This window comes from Scyliorhinus canicula, chromosome 27 (genome assembly GCF_902713615.1).
Source record: "Scyliorhinus canicula chromosome 27, sScyCan1.1, whole genome shotgun sequence".
NCBI classification, from domain to species: Eukaryota; Metazoa; Chordata; class Chondrichthyes; order Carcharhiniformes; family Scyliorhinidae; genus Scyliorhinus; species Scyliorhinus canicula.
Genome location: NC_052172.1, coordinates 7,459,749 through 7,478,274, shown reverse-complemented (window position 1 = coordinate 7,478,274; position 18,526 = coordinate 7,459,749). Strand labels below are relative to the sequence as shown.

The following is an 18,526-nucleotide window of genomic DNA, read 5'->3' as shown; positions in this document are numbered from 1 at the left end:
TCGAATTCAATTAGCGCCCTCGTAATAGATTACGCTACTATCACACTAAGGTTGCTTACTGCTTGATGCTTTGTTATAATCTGACATGTGTGACCTTTGAGACAAAATGTAACTATATCATTATGCAGCCCAGGCCAAAACACAATTAATTATATTTGTTTTTGATCTCCTTACTCCAAAAATGCCCATCTCTTGGAATCACATGTGATGCTCGCAAAACCTATTTTCTGAAATCCATCGTTAATACAACTTAATGAACTTGTGTCCATTTGTCATCTGCCTGGCTATGTGAGGGCCTTGACTTTCTCGTTAATACAATATGTATAATGTAATAAAACTCCTGTATAGTCTCAGAGTTTATTTCTGTATGTGCTTTCTGATCCAACTGCCTTGTCTTTGAATTTTTCTGTTGTAATTCTAACACGGGGTGGGGACTCTGGCGCGAAGCACTGAGCAGGGCCAACTCCACCTCCTCCTGCGCAAGGCTAAACCTCATGCAGCTGAAAGTGGCGCACAGAGCACACCTGATCAGAACCCGAATGAGTAGCTTCTTCCCGGAGGTGGAGGGCAAATGTGAACGGTGCCAGGGAGGCCCGGCCAACCGCACCCACATGTTCCGGACATGCCCCAGACTCCTCGGGTGTTGATCAGGATTCTTTGAGGCAATGTCCAAGATGTGGGGGTGACCGATCAGAATGTCTCCACCGGGAGAAGATCGAGTTCACTTTTCGAGGGTCAGAGGACGGCTCCCCCTGAACATGGAGGCCATTCCCCAGCTTCTCCCAGGACTGTTCGAAGCCAACAGCCAATAGAGCGGGGGAGGGGGGGGGGGTGTACAGGAGCCAACGGAAGAGAGGGGAGGGGGGGGGGGGATTCAGAGAAAAAGGAGCGGGGAGGCTGGAACGCGGGCGACACACGGGCCAGGGGGCCTGAAACAAGGCCACAAGAAAAGGAACCACAAAGAAATGGCAAAAACAGGATGGGGTGGGGGGAGGAGAAGAAAAGGGAGGGGGGAGGCCCACCGACAAAGGGAAGAGGGGAAGAACAGGGAGAACATCACGCACACGTAAATAGCAGACAACTGCCCCTTTTACAGGAAAGGACCCAGAGGCAATGAATGGACGGGGGGGGGGGGGGGGGGGTGGGGGGGGGGGGGGGGGGGGGGGGTCGAGGCGGGGAAGGGAGGGGGGAACGGGGACCGAGGAAAATGACCTGCATATTGTAACCGACGCATTTATCCTCACCGAATGCACAATGCATAAAATGTAAAAACAGCAATAAAATCATTTTTAAAGAATAAAATAAAATAAACCAGCATCGATAACCTCCACCAGCATTAATACACTGAACTAACATCAATAAAATAAACCAGCATCGATAAACTCAACCAGCACTAATACACTGAACTAACATCAATAAAATAAACCAGCATCGATAAACTCAACTAACACTGATACACTGAACTAACATCAATAAAATAAACCAGCATCGATAAACCCAACCAGCACTGATACACTAAGCCTACATCAATAAAATAAACCAGCACCGATAAACTCAACCAACACTAATACACTGAACTAACATCAATAAAATAAACCAGCATCGATAACCTCCACCAGCATTATTACACTGAACTAACATCAATAAAATAAACCAGCATCGATAAACTCAACTAACACTGATACACTGAACTAACATCAATAAAATAAACCAGCATCGATAAACCCAACCAGCACTGATACACTAAGCCTACATCAATAAAATAAACCAGCACCGATAAACTCAACCAACACTAATACACTGAACTAACATCAATAAAATAAACCAGCATCGATAACCTCCACCAGCATTATTACACTGAACTAACATCAATAAAATAAACCCAGCATCGATAAACTTAACCAACACTAATACACTGAACTAACATCAATAAAATAAACCAGCATCGATAAACTCAACCAGCACTGATACACTGAACCTACATCAATAAAATAAACCAGCATCGATAAACTCAACCAGCACTGATACACTGAACTAACATCAATAAAATAAACCAGCATCGATAAACTCAACTAACACTGATACACTGAACTAACATCAATAAAATAAACCAGCATAGATAAACTCAACTAACACTGATACACTGAACTAACATCAATAAAATAAACCAGCATCGATAAACTCAACCAACACTAATACACTGAACTAACATCAATAAAATAAACCAGCATCGATAAACTCAACCAGCACTAATACACTGAACTGACATCAATAAAATAAACCAGCATCGATAAACTCAACCAGCACTAATACACTGAACTGACATCAATAAAATAAACCAGCATCGATAAACTCAATCAGCACTGATACACTGAACTAACATCAACAAAATAAACCAGCATCAATATCCTCAACCAGCACTAATACACTGAACTAACATCAATAAAATAAACCAGCATCGATAAACTCAACTAACACTGATACACTGAACTAACATCAATAAAATAAACCAGCATCGATAAACCCAACCAGCACTGATACACTAAGCCTACATCAATAAAATAAACCAGCACCGATAAACTCAACCAACACTAATACACTGAACTAACATCAATAAAATAAACCAGCATCGATAACCTCCACCAGCATTATTACACTGAACTAACATCAATAAAATAAACCAGCATCGATAAACTCAACTAACACTGATACACTGAACTAACATCAATAAAATAAACCAGCATCGATAAACCCAACCAGCACTGATACACTAAGCCTACATCAATAAAATAAACCAGCACCGATAAACTCAACCAACACTAATACACTGAACTAACATCAATAAAATAAACCAGCATCGATAACCTCCACCAGCATTATTACACTGAACTAACATCAATAAAATAAACCAGCATCGATAAACTCAACCAACACTAATACACTGAACTAACATCAATAAAATAAACCAGCATCGATAACCTCCACCAGCATTATTACACTGAACTAACATCAATAAAATAAACCAGCATCGATAAACTCAACCAGCACTGATACACTGAACCTACATCAATAAAATAAACCAGCATCGATAAACTCAACCAGCACTGATACACTGAACTAACATCAATAAAATAAACCAGCATCGATAAACTCAACTAACACTGATACACTGAACTAACATCAATAAAATAAACCAGCATAGATAAACTCAACTAACACTGATACACTGAACTAACATCAATAAAATAAACCAGCATCGATAAACTCAACCAACACTAATACACTGAACTAACATCAATAAAATAAACCAGCATCGATAAACTCAACCAGCACTAATACACTGAACTGACATCAATAAAATAAACCAGCATCGATAAACTCAACCAGCACTAATACACTGAACTAACATCAATAAAATAAACCAGCATCGATAAACTCAACCAGCACTAATACACTGAACTAACATCAATAAAATAAACCAGCATCGATAAACTCAACTAACACTGATACACTGAACTAACATCAATAAAATAAACCAGCATCGATAAACCCAACCAGCACTGATACACTAAGCCTACATCAATAAAATAAACCAGCACCGATAACTCAACCAACACTAATACACTGAACTAACATCAATAAAATAAACCAGCATCGATAACCTCCACCAGCATTATTACACTGAACTAACATCAATAAAATAAACCAGCATCGATAAACTCAACTAACACTGATACACTGAACTAACATCAATAAAATAAACCAGCATCGATAAACCCAACCAGCACTGATACACTAAGCCTACATCAATAAAATAAACCAGCACCGATAAACTCAACCAACACTAATACACTGAACTAACATCAATAAAATAAACCAGCATCGATAACCTCCACCAGCATTATTACACTGAACTAACATCAATAAAATAAACCAGCATCGATAAACTCAACCAACACTAATACACTGAACTAACCAGCATCGATAACCTCCACCAGCATTATTACACTGAACTAACATCAATAAAATAAACCAGCATCGATAAACTCAACCAGCACTGATACACTGAACCTACATCAATAAAATAAACCAGCATCGATAAACTCAACCAGCACTGATACACTGAACTAACATCAATAAAATAAACCAGCATCGATAAACTCAACTAACACTGATACACTGAACTAACATCAATAAAATAAACCAGCATAGATAAACTCAACTAACACTGATACACTGAACTAACATCAATAAAATAAACCAGCATCGATAAACTCAACCAACACTAATACACTGAACTAACATCAATAAAATAAACCAGCATCGATAACCTCCACCAGCATTATTACACTGAACTAACATCAATAAAATAAACCAGCATCGATAAACTCAACCAACACTAATACACTGAACTAACATCAATAAAATAAACCAGCATCGATAACCTCCACCAGCATTATTACACTGAAGTAACATCAATAAAATAAACCAGCATCGATAAACTCAACCAGCACTGATACACTGAACTAACATCAATAAAATAAACCAGCATCGATAAACTCAACCAACACTGATACACTGAACTAACATCAATAAAATAAATCAGCATCGATAAACTCAACTAACACTGATACACTGAACTAACATCAATAAAATAAACCAGCATCGATAAACTCAACCAACACTAATACACTGAACTAACATCAATAAAATAAACCAGCATCGATAAACTCAACTAACACTGATACACTGAACTAACATCAATAAAATAAACCAGCATCGATAAACTCAACCAGCACTAATACACTGAACCTACATCAATAAAATAAACCAGCATCGATAAACCCAACCAGCACTGATACACTAAGCCTACATCAATAAAATAAACCAGCATCGATAAACTCAACCAGCACTAATACACTGAACTAACATCAACAAAATAAACCAGCATCAATATCCTCAACCAGCACTAATACACTGAACTAACATCAATAAAATAAACCAGCATCGATAAACTCAACCAGCACGAGTACTCTGAGACGTTCTCTGCCACAGCGGCCCCATCACCGTTCCATCTCCTGACAAGGCAACCCGTGGTCAAGTGTTACGCCCACCTGACACTGACCATCGAGGTGCGCACTCGCGCAATGGCAGGGGTCGTCCACCCGTCACTCATTGAGACCGCCTCCTGAATGTCCGGCAAGGCCGTGTTTTTTAGGGCCGAGTGGGTGCTCCTTCTCATCGTCGAAAAGAGGCTCACGGTGGGCGGGACATACGTGGTGATGGACGCTTTAGAGGCCATCACCGAACGCATTGCCTTATCAAACATCCCACCCAACCTCCCCACGGATCTCCCGCTCCCCCATCTGCAGCTACTGGGCCTGGGGGACCCTTCCTATGGTGATGTGCATCACTGTAGACACACAAGGGGTTAATGTAAGTACACGTAGACTAGCTAGATACTAGAGGGAGCACCAGAGACATGACGCACAGGCACTCAACCAATAGACCAGTAAGATAGGACACGACCAATGGGCATTCACGATACACACAGAGGTGACATTACCACAGGGGGGCATTACACCAACCCATATATAAAGGACACAGCACACATGATCTTCCTCTTTCCAGTGGGGACACTCAGTGAGTACACACACAGGGTTGATTTGAAACACATCATACCCACCACCTGGATTGTAGCAGACTGGTTCGTCAGTCTGAGTAGCTATAGCAGGATTAACGGGAGATTTGAATCCAAATTGGAGAATTGTTAACAGTTTAATAAATGTGCTAAAGCTATCTCCAAGTCTGAACCTTCCTATGTCAGAGTGCACATCAAGGAAGCAGCTTATGCTACGTCAAGAGCATAACAAAACACCTCCCTCCGCCAGCTCTTTGTCCGCCTGGCCTGAGAGGAGGTGGTGGAGGGGCTTCGAGGTCCCCTTTGTCTTTCCTGGTCCGCGGACGGTGTGCGGTATTGCTCCTGTAAGGGGTGGGGCACATCCGTCACACCTGACCCACCTCCTCGGCAGCTGCTGCTAAAACCATCACGGCGTCCGCAGCTGGCACCGCTGTACCCCCCCCCCCTTCCATCGACCATAAAGCCTCACCCCCCGCCCCCTCCGGGGGAGTGGGGAAGCAGCTGGCAGATAACAGAGCGGCTGCTGGCGTGAGGGGAGGGAGCCCCGCCTGACCACGGTGCCCTCGAGGGAGTGCCGGAAGGTGGCATGGCGTTGAGGCCTGGATAGCCCCGACCCTGCCACACCCCGAGCCCTCCGTGCCCGTGGACACCAGCTCAGAGCGGCTGCCCCATCTCGCCCCAGAACAGCCTCAACCCATCAACACTCCGTCCCCGGCTGCTGGGCCTGGCAAAGCCACTACGTAGGCCCCGGAGGGTGCCAGCGCTGCAGCGGGTGACCCCGGGCCAGGCGGCACTCTGACCCTGCCACACCTCCGGGGGCTGGGCCTCACTGGCAGAGGGGACGGTGCGGAGGGGCCCGGCAAGGGGTGGGTGTCGTTCCAGTACATCCCCCTCGACCTCTTGCCCAGACCCCGCAAGAGGAACGACCATAGAACATCTGTTGATGCCCCCGCCCCCCCCAAGTAGGGGAGTCCGGGGCTGGGCCATGACGAGACCCCCAAGGGTTCGCTCCACACGATGCAGTTTCCCACCCCGGGCACCTTCATTTTCTCGATGCCGGGGGGCAGTGGCAGTTCCCTCATTTTCGGGTTGTGGGTACTTGTGGCAAGGGCAGCCCCCCCGTCCCAGCTTTCGATGACTGAGTACTTGGCCACCAACCCGGAGTTGTTTCTGGTGGCCCAATGTTGGGGCGGAAGAGGGGTCGGAACCGGCACGGCCCACAGACCCAGAACGCCGCGGGGAACCCACCTGTTGACCATGCTGAGGATGGCATCGCGACAGGTCCAAAGCTCGACGGTGGGTCTGTGCCATCCGCCACACACACAATGTGGTGGGAAACCTGTGCCCAGATAGTTACCGCCCAGAGGAGGACGGCCGCTTGGTAGGGGGCACGGAGGAGGAATTGTACACCCTCTGCAGCAAGGCCGAGTGCTCCCTCCTGCCCGGCAGCGAGTCTCCCCTCATTCTCTCTCCGTCACGAGACTGTGTGTAACTGGCTCTGGACTAGGCGCTGCTCATAATGCCCACCCGTGCTCAGGCCACGGAGGTGCGGGAGGCAGACCAGGACCAGGCTGAGCTCTGCCAAGCTGTCACTGGAGGGACAGGTGCTTCTCAGCCCCCTCCGAGCACGTTTAAGGAAATGGTGATGGACAACACACTCCCGCTGACGTGGTGGTACCTAGAGCCAGCCTCAACATCAGCGGCAGCGGGGACGCACACCACACATTCCAGTGCGCCTCCAGGGTGGGAAGCAAGCTCATTCCTGCAGGAAACCCACACCGCTCCGGGACACAAAGCCAAGTGGCTCCTCTTCATGAGTTACCTGACCTCACATGCAGGTGGGGGGCTGTAATGTTCGCCCCACGTTTTCAGCCGGAGATCTCGGGGGGGGGGGGGGGGGGGGGCAGGGAGCCAGTGTCGGCCGGTTACTGCAATTAGTCCACGCCGAGTACACGGTACTTCCCTTTGTCAATGTCTACAGTCCTCAAGCAGGGCTGCAGCAGGCGACTTTCTTTGATGTCCTGTCCACTCTTTTTCATAGAATTTACAGTGCAGAAGGAGGCCATTCGGCCCATCGAGTCTGCACCGGCTCTTGGAAAGAGCACCCTACCCAAGCCCATACCTCCACCCTATCCCCATAACCCAGTAACCCCACCCAACACTAAGGCAATTTTGGACACTAAGGGCAATTTAGCATGGCCAATCCACCTAACCTGCACATCTTTGGACTGTGGGAGGAAACCGGAGCACCCGGAGGAAACCCACGCACACACGGGGAGAACGTGCAGACTCCGCCCAGACAGTGACCCAGCCGGGAATCGAACCTGGGACCCTGGAGCTGTGAAGCATTTGTGCTATCCACAATGCTACCGTGCTGCCCTCTTCTTGGCACCAACACAGTGGGCAAGGGCATTATCCTCGGAGGGGATTTTAATTGCACCGTCTAGGACAGGGACCATGCCGGTAACCAGCGCAGCTCGCCGGCGGTGGTGAAGTTGAGCGACCTGGTCAGGTCCTTCAATCTGGTGGACGTCTGGCCGACTCTCCATCCTGAATTGCGGGTGTACACATTTGAGCGACCTCCTTTCGGAGTGTCCTGAATCGCCCGTCTTTACATTTCTGAGACGCACGTGCCCAGCGTTCCAAAGGCCTCTGTGGAGCAGGTGCCGCGCTCGGATCACCACCTGCTGTGGGCGGGGCTCGCCCCATCCCGCGCTCAGACACGGTCTGCGTACTGGCACTTTAACAAGCTGCTGCTGGAGGACGAGCGGTTCCTGGTCTCGTTTTGTACCTTCTGGGCCGACTGCTGAGGCAAGCGGGGAGGCTTCCCCTCCTTGAGGCTCGGGTGGGATTGGGTAAGACTCACGTCTCTGCCTTCTGTCGAGGGTCCGCGAGGGGGTCAACAGCGGGGCAGAAATCAAAGATCGCCCAATTGACTGGAAAAATCTTTGACCTGGAGAGACGTCTCGCGCAGCCCGATGTGGACCCGGCCCCTGGGCTGGGGGCCGGTGTACAGGGAGAAGAAGGGCGCGCTGCGGGACCTGCAACCCATTGGGTCCCGCGGCGCGTACGTGAGGTCGCGGATCCGTCTCCTGATGAACATGGACTGCGGCTCCCCCTTATTTTTCTTGCTTGGAAAAGGGCGCGGGGCCTGTCTGCAGCTCCTTACGCTGTAGGTAGAATATTTGAATATTTTTAAGGCAGAGTGATGGAACCATCAATTCACCAGACACGTGTTTCCGATGTGAATCTAGGCTTTAATCGACTTACTTCAGAGCCAGCCTGTTACCTGTCGATGAACTCGTAGTGAACTCAGGCTGACTCTGGACAAGGGTATTTATACAGCTGCACTAGGGGGAGGAGTCGTGGGCGGAGCCAAGGCTGGAACCCAGTACAAGTTCCAGAGTGTTCCCAGCGCTACTCCTCCTAGTGGTAGGATAGCGCTACTGTGCTTACAAAGACAGTGTGAATTAACATATATACATCTATATTACATTCAACACATTCACCCCCTGCAAAAAAATCAAGTCCGGCGGGAGTAGTGGCCTACAACGTCAGTCTGTCCGGCGGTCGAATTGTCGGCTGAGATCTGCGGAGCACCGGGGTTGCAGCCTCTTGCGGTGTCTGGATGGGTGTAGTGTTCTGGGGTACGATGGCGGACTCCAGGGAGGGTTGTATCTGAGCTTCATACTCTCCTGGTTTGACCGGAGACTGGGGGCGCTGGGGGCTGGCCGGCGTGGGGGCGCGGAACTGGTGGAGCGAGCTCGTGGGCTCAGGAGCGCAAGGGGGCAGCAGCATGGGGTGTAGGGTGAGAGATCCTTCTGTGGGGGTAGAGGGGGCACTGGATCCGGCGGGTGCCAGATCCCGGAGGGATACTGTGTCCTGACGGCCGTCAGGGAACTCGACGAATGCGTACTGGGGGTTGGAGTGGAGCAGGGGGTCGGTTTTGTGCGCCCTGACGTGTTTCCTCAGAAATAAGGGGCCCGGCGTCCTCAGCCATGCCGGAAGTGAGACCCCCGTGGTAGTGCCCCTGGAAAAAAAGAAGAGCCTCTCGTGAGGGGTCTGGTTGGTCGCCGTGCACAAAAGTGACCTAATAGCATGGAGCTCGTCTGGGAGGACTTCCTGCCACTGGGAGACTTGGAGCTTTCTAGACCGGAGGGTCAGTAGGACGGTCTTCCAGACCGTCACGTTCTCCCTTTCCACCTGCCCGTTCCCCCTGGGTTTCTAGCTGGTAGTCCTGCTCGAGGCAATGCCCTTGTCGAGCAGGTACTGACGCAGCTCGTCGCTCATGAAGGACGAACCCCGGTCGCTATTTACGTAGCTGGTGAAGCCAAACAGGGTGAAGATGCTATGCAGGGCCCTAATGACTGTGTGGGAGGTCATGTCGGGGCACGGGATAGTGAATAGGAAACGGGAGAACTCGTCTACGACGTTTAAGAAGTAAACGTTCTTGTTAGTTGAGGGGAGTGGCCCTTTGAAATCAATCACGAGGCGTTCAAAGGGCCTAGAAGCCTTGACCAGGTGGGCCCTGTCTGGTCTATAGAAGTGTGGTTTGCACTCCGCACAGATCTGGCAGTCCCTGGTGACCACTTTTACCTCCTCGTTGGAGAAAGGCAGGTTTCGGGCCTTGATGTAATGGGCGAGCCGGGTGACCCCCGGGTGGCAGAGGTCATTGTGGATGACTTTTAATCGGTCGATCTGTGCGCTGGCACATGTCCCGCGGGATAGGGCATCCGGAGGCTCGTTGAGCTTCCCGGGTCGATATTTGATATCGTAATTGTAGGTGGAGAGTTCGATCCTCCACCTCAGAATTTTGTCGTTTTTTATTTGCTCCTTTGCGAGTTGTCGAACATAAAGGCAACCGATCTTTGGTCGGTGATGAGGGTGAACCTCCTACCTGCGAGGTAGTGCCTCCAGTGACGGATAACCTCCACAATGGCTTGTGCTTCTTTCTTGACTGAAGAGTGTCGGAGTTCTGAAGCGGAGAGGGTACGGGAGAAAAATGCAACTGGTCTCCCTGCCTGATTTAATGTGGCTGCAAGAGCTACCTCTGAGGCGTCGCTCTCTACCTGAAATGGGGTGGATTCATCCACCGCCCGCATGGCCGCTTTGGCGATGTCCTCCTTGATGCCGTCGAAGGCCTGGAGTGCCTCGGCTGACAGGGGAAATCGTGTGGTCCTAAAGAGTGGGCGGGCTTTGTCCGCATATTGAGGGACCCACTGGGCGTAGTAGGAAAAAAAATCCCAAGTACCGTTTGAGGGCCTTGGGGCAATGGGGGAGGGGGTGTTCTAAGAGGGGGCGCATACGGTCCGGGTCGGGGCCCAGGACTCCGTTTTCCACGACATAGCCGAGGATGGCTAGTCTGGATGTGGGGAAAACGCATTTCTCCTTGTTGTACGTGAGATTCAGTTTCTGTGCCGTCTGGAGAAAACGGTGGAGGTTGGCGTCGTGGTCCTGCTGGTCATAGCCGCAGATGGTGACATTGTCCAAGTACGGAAATGTGGCCCGCAGCCCGTACTGGTCCACCATTCAGTCCATTGCTCGTTGGAACACCGGACCCCATTCGTGACGCCGAAAGGGACCCGGAGGAAATGGAAGAGGCGGCCATCGGCCTCGAATGCCGTGTAGTGGCGGTCCTCCGGGCGGATTGGGAGCTGATGGTATGCAGACTTCAGATCCACCGTGGAAAAGAGCCGGTACTGGGTGATCTGGTTTACCATGTCTGCAATCCTGGGGAGGGGATACGCGTCGAGGAGCGTAAATCTATTTATAGTCTGACTGTAGTCGACCACCAAACGGAATTTTTTCCCGGTCTTAACGACCACCACCTGAGCTCTCCAGGGACTATTGCTGGCCTCTATAATCCCCTCACTGAGTAGCCTTCGGACCTCTGCTCTGACAAATACCCTATCCTGCAGGCTATACCGCCTGCTACGAGTGGCTATGTGTTTACAGTCCTTAGTGAGATTGGCAAAGAGAGGAGGGGGGGGAATTCGCAGCGTAGCGAGGCTGCAGATCGTGAGTGGGGGCAGGGGCCCTCCAAAGCTGAGGGTGAGGCTCTTGAGGTTGCATTGGAAGTCTAGGCCTAATAAGAGTGGCGCGCAGAGTTCGGGCAAAACGTAGAGTTTGAATTTCGAGTAACTAGCGCCTCGGATTGTGAGTGTCGCGGCGGTGCGCCCCTGGATCTGGACCGAGTGGGAGCCTGAAGTGAGCGAGATAGTTTGCTGCACGGGGAAAACGGGGAGCGAACAGCGTCTTACCAGGTCTGGATGTATGAAGCTCTCTGTGCTCCCGGAGTCGAAGAGGCATGGCGTTTTGTACCCGTTGATATGGACCTCTGCCATTGAGTTTCGTAGATTCTTTGGTCGTGATTGGTCCAGGGTGACCGCGCTGAGTTGCAGGGTAGTCGGCGGCTCGATCAACTGTGCTGGAGTGGCCCCGTGATGACTGCCCTCTGAGTTCATAGTCTAATTCGAATTCCTCCGCTGAGTTGTCTGAGCACGGAGATGCCGGTCGGGCCCGTGGATCGCACGTGGAGGGCGGCGAGGAAGATGGCGTCCAAGATGGCGGCCCCCATGAGTCGCACGTGGCCGGCCGCGTGGTGGAGCTTTTCCAAGATGGCGGCCCCCATGGATCGCACGTAGCTGGAGGGGGCGGAGTCGGGGCATAGGCCGCAGCGTTTCGGGCCCCGCGGGGCTGCGAGTGAGGGGAGTGATTACTGCGAGTCGCTGGGGAGTTGGAAGCTGGGGCCCTTTTTGCGTGGCACACTCTTGCGTAGTGGCCTTTCCGCCCGCAGCTGCTGCAGGTCGCGTTACGGGCCGGGCAGTGCTGCCGCGGGTGCTGGTTCTGGCCACAGAAATGGGAGGCTGGAGCATAGTTGCTGGCTGGAGCAGCATAGTGGCTGGCTGGAGCAGCATAGTGGCTGGCTGGAGCAGCGTAGTGGCTGGCTGGAGCAGCATAGTGGCTGGCTGGGGCAGCATGGTGGCTGGGCGGCCGCGTAGCACAGGTCTGGGGGAGTCTCTGGTCGGGAACCCATGATTGGATCGCAGGGTCCGCGGGGAACGAGTTAAGGCTGCGGAAGGAGACCTCCATCCTGGTAGCAGCTTCCACAGTCGTTTCTAAGTCCTGGGCCCCCTTTTCCAGCAGTCGTTGGCGCACAGTTAGACCTGAGGCACGCTACAAAAACATCGCGTACCGCCAATTCCCTGTGTTCAGCCGCGGTAATCGCTTGGTAATTACAGTCATTAGACAAATTATTAAGTTCCCTTAGGAATTTGGCGAGTGATTCCGTAGGCCGCTGGCGGCAAGTCGTGAACACATGGCGAGCGTAAACTTCATTAATAGGCCTTACATACATTTTTTAGAGAACTGCTAGCGTCGCAGTATATGAACTGGCCGAGTTTAGTTGCGTAGAGATTCTGTGGCTCACCCTCACGTGCAGTAGACTTAGCTTCTGATCCTCTGTCGTTTCGGCTGTGCTCGCTTTGGCCAGGTAGGTCTTGAAGCACCGGATCCAGTGGGAGAAGATTTCTTTAGCCTCTGCATCCTGCGGGTTGAGTTCCAGGCATCCAGACTTGAGGGCTGATTCCATAATTGATCTTTACTGTTCTTAAGTCGATTAAATTGATGGAACCATCAATTCACCAGACACGTGTTTCCGATGTGAATCTAGGCTTTAATCGACTTACTTCAGAGCCAGCCTGTTACCTGTCGATGAACTCGTAGCGAACTCAGGCTGACTCTGGACAAGGGTATTTATACAGCTGCACTAGGGGGAGGAGTCGTGTGCGGAGCCAAGGGTGGAACCCAGTACAAGTTCCTGAGTGCTCCCAGCGCTACTCCCCCTAGTGGTAGGATAGCGCTACTGCGCTTACAAAGACAGTGTGAATTATCATATATACATCTATATTACATTCACCACACAGAGCTCAAGGAGGTGAAAGGTTACCGCGGGTTGGCAGGAATGTGTGGTTGATCAGCTGATGACGAGGGGCCGAATGGCCTCCTCCTGATCCTAGTTTAGATTCTTGTATGTTTTGTTTTGCACCCATAACCCCCTCTGTTCCCCCTCACTCAACCTTTCTCTCTATCTCTCTTTCCTCTCTTTGCCCGTTTCTCTTTTCGGGGAGAATGATGGAGAGACAGAGGGCGTGTTTAACGGGATGTCTCCTGGTGCTGGCAGCACCGAGCACGACCCCGCTATTAATCGGGATTCTGCTGCATTTCTGGGACTCGGCGAGGAACGTCCAGAGGCCTCTCGCGGTATTTAACGGCATCGTCGCGTCCCCTGTCCGGGACAACGAGGCCGGTGGATTGAGCCGAGAGAGAGAGAAATTCCAAATCGGAGCCACCGGAATCGGAATTCAAAGGCTTCTCATTGAATCACCAAATTAATTTCACTAAAACACATTCATTCATTCTTGGGCAATTTTACCAGAGTCAGGTTTAGGATTTTATCATTTCAGAGCCTCTCGAGGGCTTTACTACAGATGAATTCACTGTTAAGCTGTAGTCACTATTGCAATTTTATATACTGCTGTCTGCTGTACCAGGATGGCCGAGTGGTTAAGGCGTTGGACTTAAGATCCAATGGACATGTGTCTGCGTGGGTTCGAACCCCACTCCTGGTAGTTGTGTTTTACTGATCCTCTTGCTGTTTAATTTAACGTCAGTGTTCAGAGCAGGAATCAACCACAAGGATGCTCGAGGCTGCTCTGCCGTTCAATAAGATTCAAGCTGTCTCAAATCCACTTCCCTTTCTTTCCCCACAGCCCTCGACATTCCTGTCGTTCTAGATTCTGTCCAACCAGCCTGGGGCATATTCAATGACAGTCCCCACTCTCTCTGGAATCGAGAATTCCAAAGATTCCTGATCGTCTGAGAGACGAAATTCCTTCTCATCTCCGTTTGGAACGGCTGTTCCGTTGGCACCATCGTCCGCCGTGATATTTAATCACTCCCGTCTGCCACCCTACCTCCAGCTTCACCTTTGGAGGAAGTCGAGGCGATCACTTCTCTACGGAGCAGCCAAACGCATGTCACACCTGTGAGAAAACCGGACACGTTGCTGCTGACGGCAGCGTCACTTCTGCCAATACTGCAGGCAGGAGGGGCACACAATCACAGATTGCACAGAAAGTAAATGGTGCAGCCTGTGTGGGCGTCGGACATCTTTACAAAGTGTGATGAATGGAGAAATTGGGATATATCACAATTTATATTTGTTGCAGTCATAATATTAAACACCCCAGTTCAACCCCGGTTCTATAGGTATTTGAAGAGACAAAGATCGGTGAAGACCAATGTAGGTCCCTTACAGTAGGAAACAAGGGGATGAATAACAGAACATAGAACATTACAGCGCAGTACAGGCCCTTCGGCCCGCGATGTTGTGCCGACCTGTGAAACCCCTCTTAAGTCCCTCTACGCTATTCCCTTATCGTCCATATGCCTATCCAATGACCATTTGAATGCGTTTAGTGTTGGCGAGTCCACTACTGTTGCAGGCAGGGCATTCCACGCCCTTACTACTCTCTGATTAAAGAACCTACCTCTGACATCTGTCCTACATCTATCCCCCCTCAATTTATAGCTATGTCCCCTCGTGCTGGACATCACCATCTAAGGAAAAAGGCTCTCAATGCCCACCCTATCTAATCCTCTGATCATCTTGTATGCCTCAATTAAGTCACCTCTTAACCTTCTTCTCTCTAACGAAAACAGCCTCAACTCCTTCAGCCTTTCCTCGTAAGATCTTCCCTCCATACCAGGCAACATCCTTGTAAACCTCCTCTGTACCCTTTCCAATGCTTCCACATCCTTTCTATAATGTGGCGACCAGAACTGCACACAATACTCCAAATGCGGCCACACCAGAGTTTTGTACAACTGCAACATGACCTCATGGTTCCGAAACTCAATTCCTCTACCAATAAAAGCGAACACACCGTACGCCTTCTTAGCAACCCTCTCAACCTGGGTGGCAACTTTCAGGGATCTATGGACATGGACACCGAGATCTCTCTGCTCGTCCACACTACCAAGAATCTTACCATTAGCCCAGTACTCTGTCTTCCTGTTATTCCTTCCAAAATGAAGGGGGCAAAGTAATGGCTGACAACAGAAACACATACTTTGGTTCTGTCTTCACAAATGAGGACACAAATCAGATGCCAGAAATGTTGGGAAATGCAGGGTTTCGTGAGAGGGAGGGTCTGAAGATCAATATCAGCAGAGAAATGGTGTGGGGGAAAATCTATGGGATTGAAGGCTGATAAATCCCCAGGGCCTGATAATCTACATCCCAGACGGCGTGAGGGATTGTACAGGGCCTTGATGAAGCCACACCTGGAATATTGTGTGCAGTTCTGGTCTCCTTATCTGAGGACGGATGTTCTTGCTCTCGAGGGAGTGCAGCGAAGGTTTACCAGGCTGATTCCTGTGATGGCAGGTCTGACGTACAAAGAGAGATCGAATCGTTTAGGATTGTATTCGCTGGAGTTCAGAAGAATGAGGAGGGATCTCATAGAAACCTATAAAATTCTAACGGGACTGGACAGGGTAGATGCAGGAAGGATGTTCCTGATGCTGGGGGCTGTCCATAACCGGGGGGTCACAGTCTGAGGGTACGGGGTAAACTACTTAGGACAGAGATTAAGAGATATATCTTCACCCAGAGGAGTGGTGAGCCTGTGGAATTTGTTAACACAGGAAGTAGTTGAGGCCAAAAGATTGTATGGTTTTGAGAAGCAGTTAGATATAGCACTTAGAGCGAAGGTGATCAAAGGATAGGGAGGGAAACCAGGATTAGGTTATTGAGTTGGATGATCAGCCATGATCATAATGAATGGTGGAGCAGGCTCAAAGGGCTAAATTGCCTTATCCTGCTTCTAATTTCTATGTTTCTAAAATACATTGATTTTAACCATTTACTATGATGGCTAATGGAATATCGTTTATGGTTAGGCCGTTATCTGGGGTGTAGATAATTTATGAGGGATTGTGTTTAGTCCTGGCTAAGCAGGGCATCTTGGTGCGAGGAGACTAGAGGATGCCTTATGCTTGGGCTACTGTAGTTAATGGGAGGAGCCAGGGTTGTCTGTAGTTTTGCAGTTTCGCAAAAGATTTATGAGTTGAACATTTTGTTCTGGAAATGCTCTCTCTCCAAAGGTCTGCACAGAGAAGCAGCTAACCCTGATTGTTAACTTTATTTGTAAGTGGCATTTGAACTGTATTGGGTGCTTGAAACTATGCCCTCTAGTTCTCGATTCCCCAACTCTTGGAAAAAGAATGAGTGCATTCACCTTATCCATGCCTCTCATGATCTTATCTACCTCTATAAGATCACCCCTCAGTCTCCTACTCTCCAAAGAAAAAAGTCCCAGCCTGCCCAATCTCTCCCTACAACTTCCCAACTTGTATACTCAATGCTCTGACTGATGAAGGCCAGCATGCCAAAGGCCTTCTTCACTGCCCTACCTACCTGCGACCTTTAGAGAACCATTTACCTAAACTCCAAGGTCCTTCGGTTCCACGATACTCCCTAAGGTCCAACCATTCAACGTGTCCTAACTTGATTTGACTTTCCAAAATGCAACACCTCACACTTATCTGTATTAAACTCCATTTGCCATTTCTCGGCCCACTTTCCCAGCTGATCAAGATCCTGCTGCAATTTTAGATAACTTTCCTCACTGTCTACAATACCATCTGTTTTAGTGTCATCTGCAAACTTACTGAGCATGCCTTTTACATTCTCATCCAAATCTTTGATATAAGTAACAAACAGAAATGGCCCAGCATTGACTCGAGGTACACCACTAGTCCCAGGCCTCCAGACGACAAGCATCCTTCCACCATTACCCGCTGCGTCTGACCATCAAGCCAATTGTATATCTAAATTGCCAGCTCTCCCTAACCGTCCAGAGCAGCCTACCATATGGAACGTTATCAAAGGCCTTACTGAAGTTCATATAGACTGCATCTACCATCCTGCCCTCATCAACCTTCTTGGTCACTTCAGCAAAGAACTCAAACAAATTTGTAAGGCATGATCTCCCATTCACAAAGCCGTGCTGACTACTCCTAATCAAACCCTGTCTTTCTAAATGCCCGGATACCTTTCCCTCAGAATCCTCTCTCGTAAATTATCCACTGCAGATGATCGGTTTACCGGTCTATAATTCCCAGGTTTCCTTCTTAAATAAGGGCACAACACTTGCTACCTTCCAGTTTTCTGGTAACTGACCCGTGGCTAATGATGATGCAAATATCTCAGCCAGGGCTCCCGCAATTTCTTCGAGCCTCACGCAGTGTTTTTGGATATACCTGGTGAGGGCCAGGAGATTTATCCACCTTCGTACATTTTAATATGTCCATCACCTCCTGTACTGTAATGTAAACTGTCCCCAATATATCGGCACTAACCGTCCCGGGTTCCCAAGTCTTTACAGAGGAGAAATATTAATTGAGAATCTCATCAATCTCCTGCGGTTCCACACCTATGTGTCCCCTTTGATCCTGGAGGGGTCCTATTCTCTCTCCAGTTATTCTTTTTCCTTTAATACTTAAAGAATCCCTTTGAATCCACTCGGCCAAAGCTACATCATGCCCTCTTTTTGCCCTCCTAATTTCCTTCTTGAGTACACTCCTGTAGCCCCTGTAGACCTCCAGGGAATTCCTTGATTCCAGCTGCTTGTACCCGAGTCATGCCTCCTTCTTTTTCCTGGTCAAAACCACATCATGTTTTGTCATCCAAGGTTCCCTACTCCTGCCAGTCTTTCCCTTCACCCCAACAGGAACATATAGACCTGAGCTCTGGCTAATTCACTCTTAAAGGACTCCCACTTCCCGGAGCTCCCTTTGCCCTCAAGCACGCTCCTCCCA

At 49.4% G+C, this 18,526-nt stretch overlaps 1 non-coding gene across 1 annotated transcript; it reads left to right on the top strand.

Moving 5' to 3' along the window:
• Positions 1–14,188: 14,188 nt before the first annotated feature.
• Positions 14,189–14,271, top strand: trnal-uaa. The gene has a single exon. It is a non-coding gene; the product is annotated as a tRNA-Leu (tRNA).
• The last annotated feature ends 4,255 nt before the right edge of the window (positions 14,272–18,526 follow it).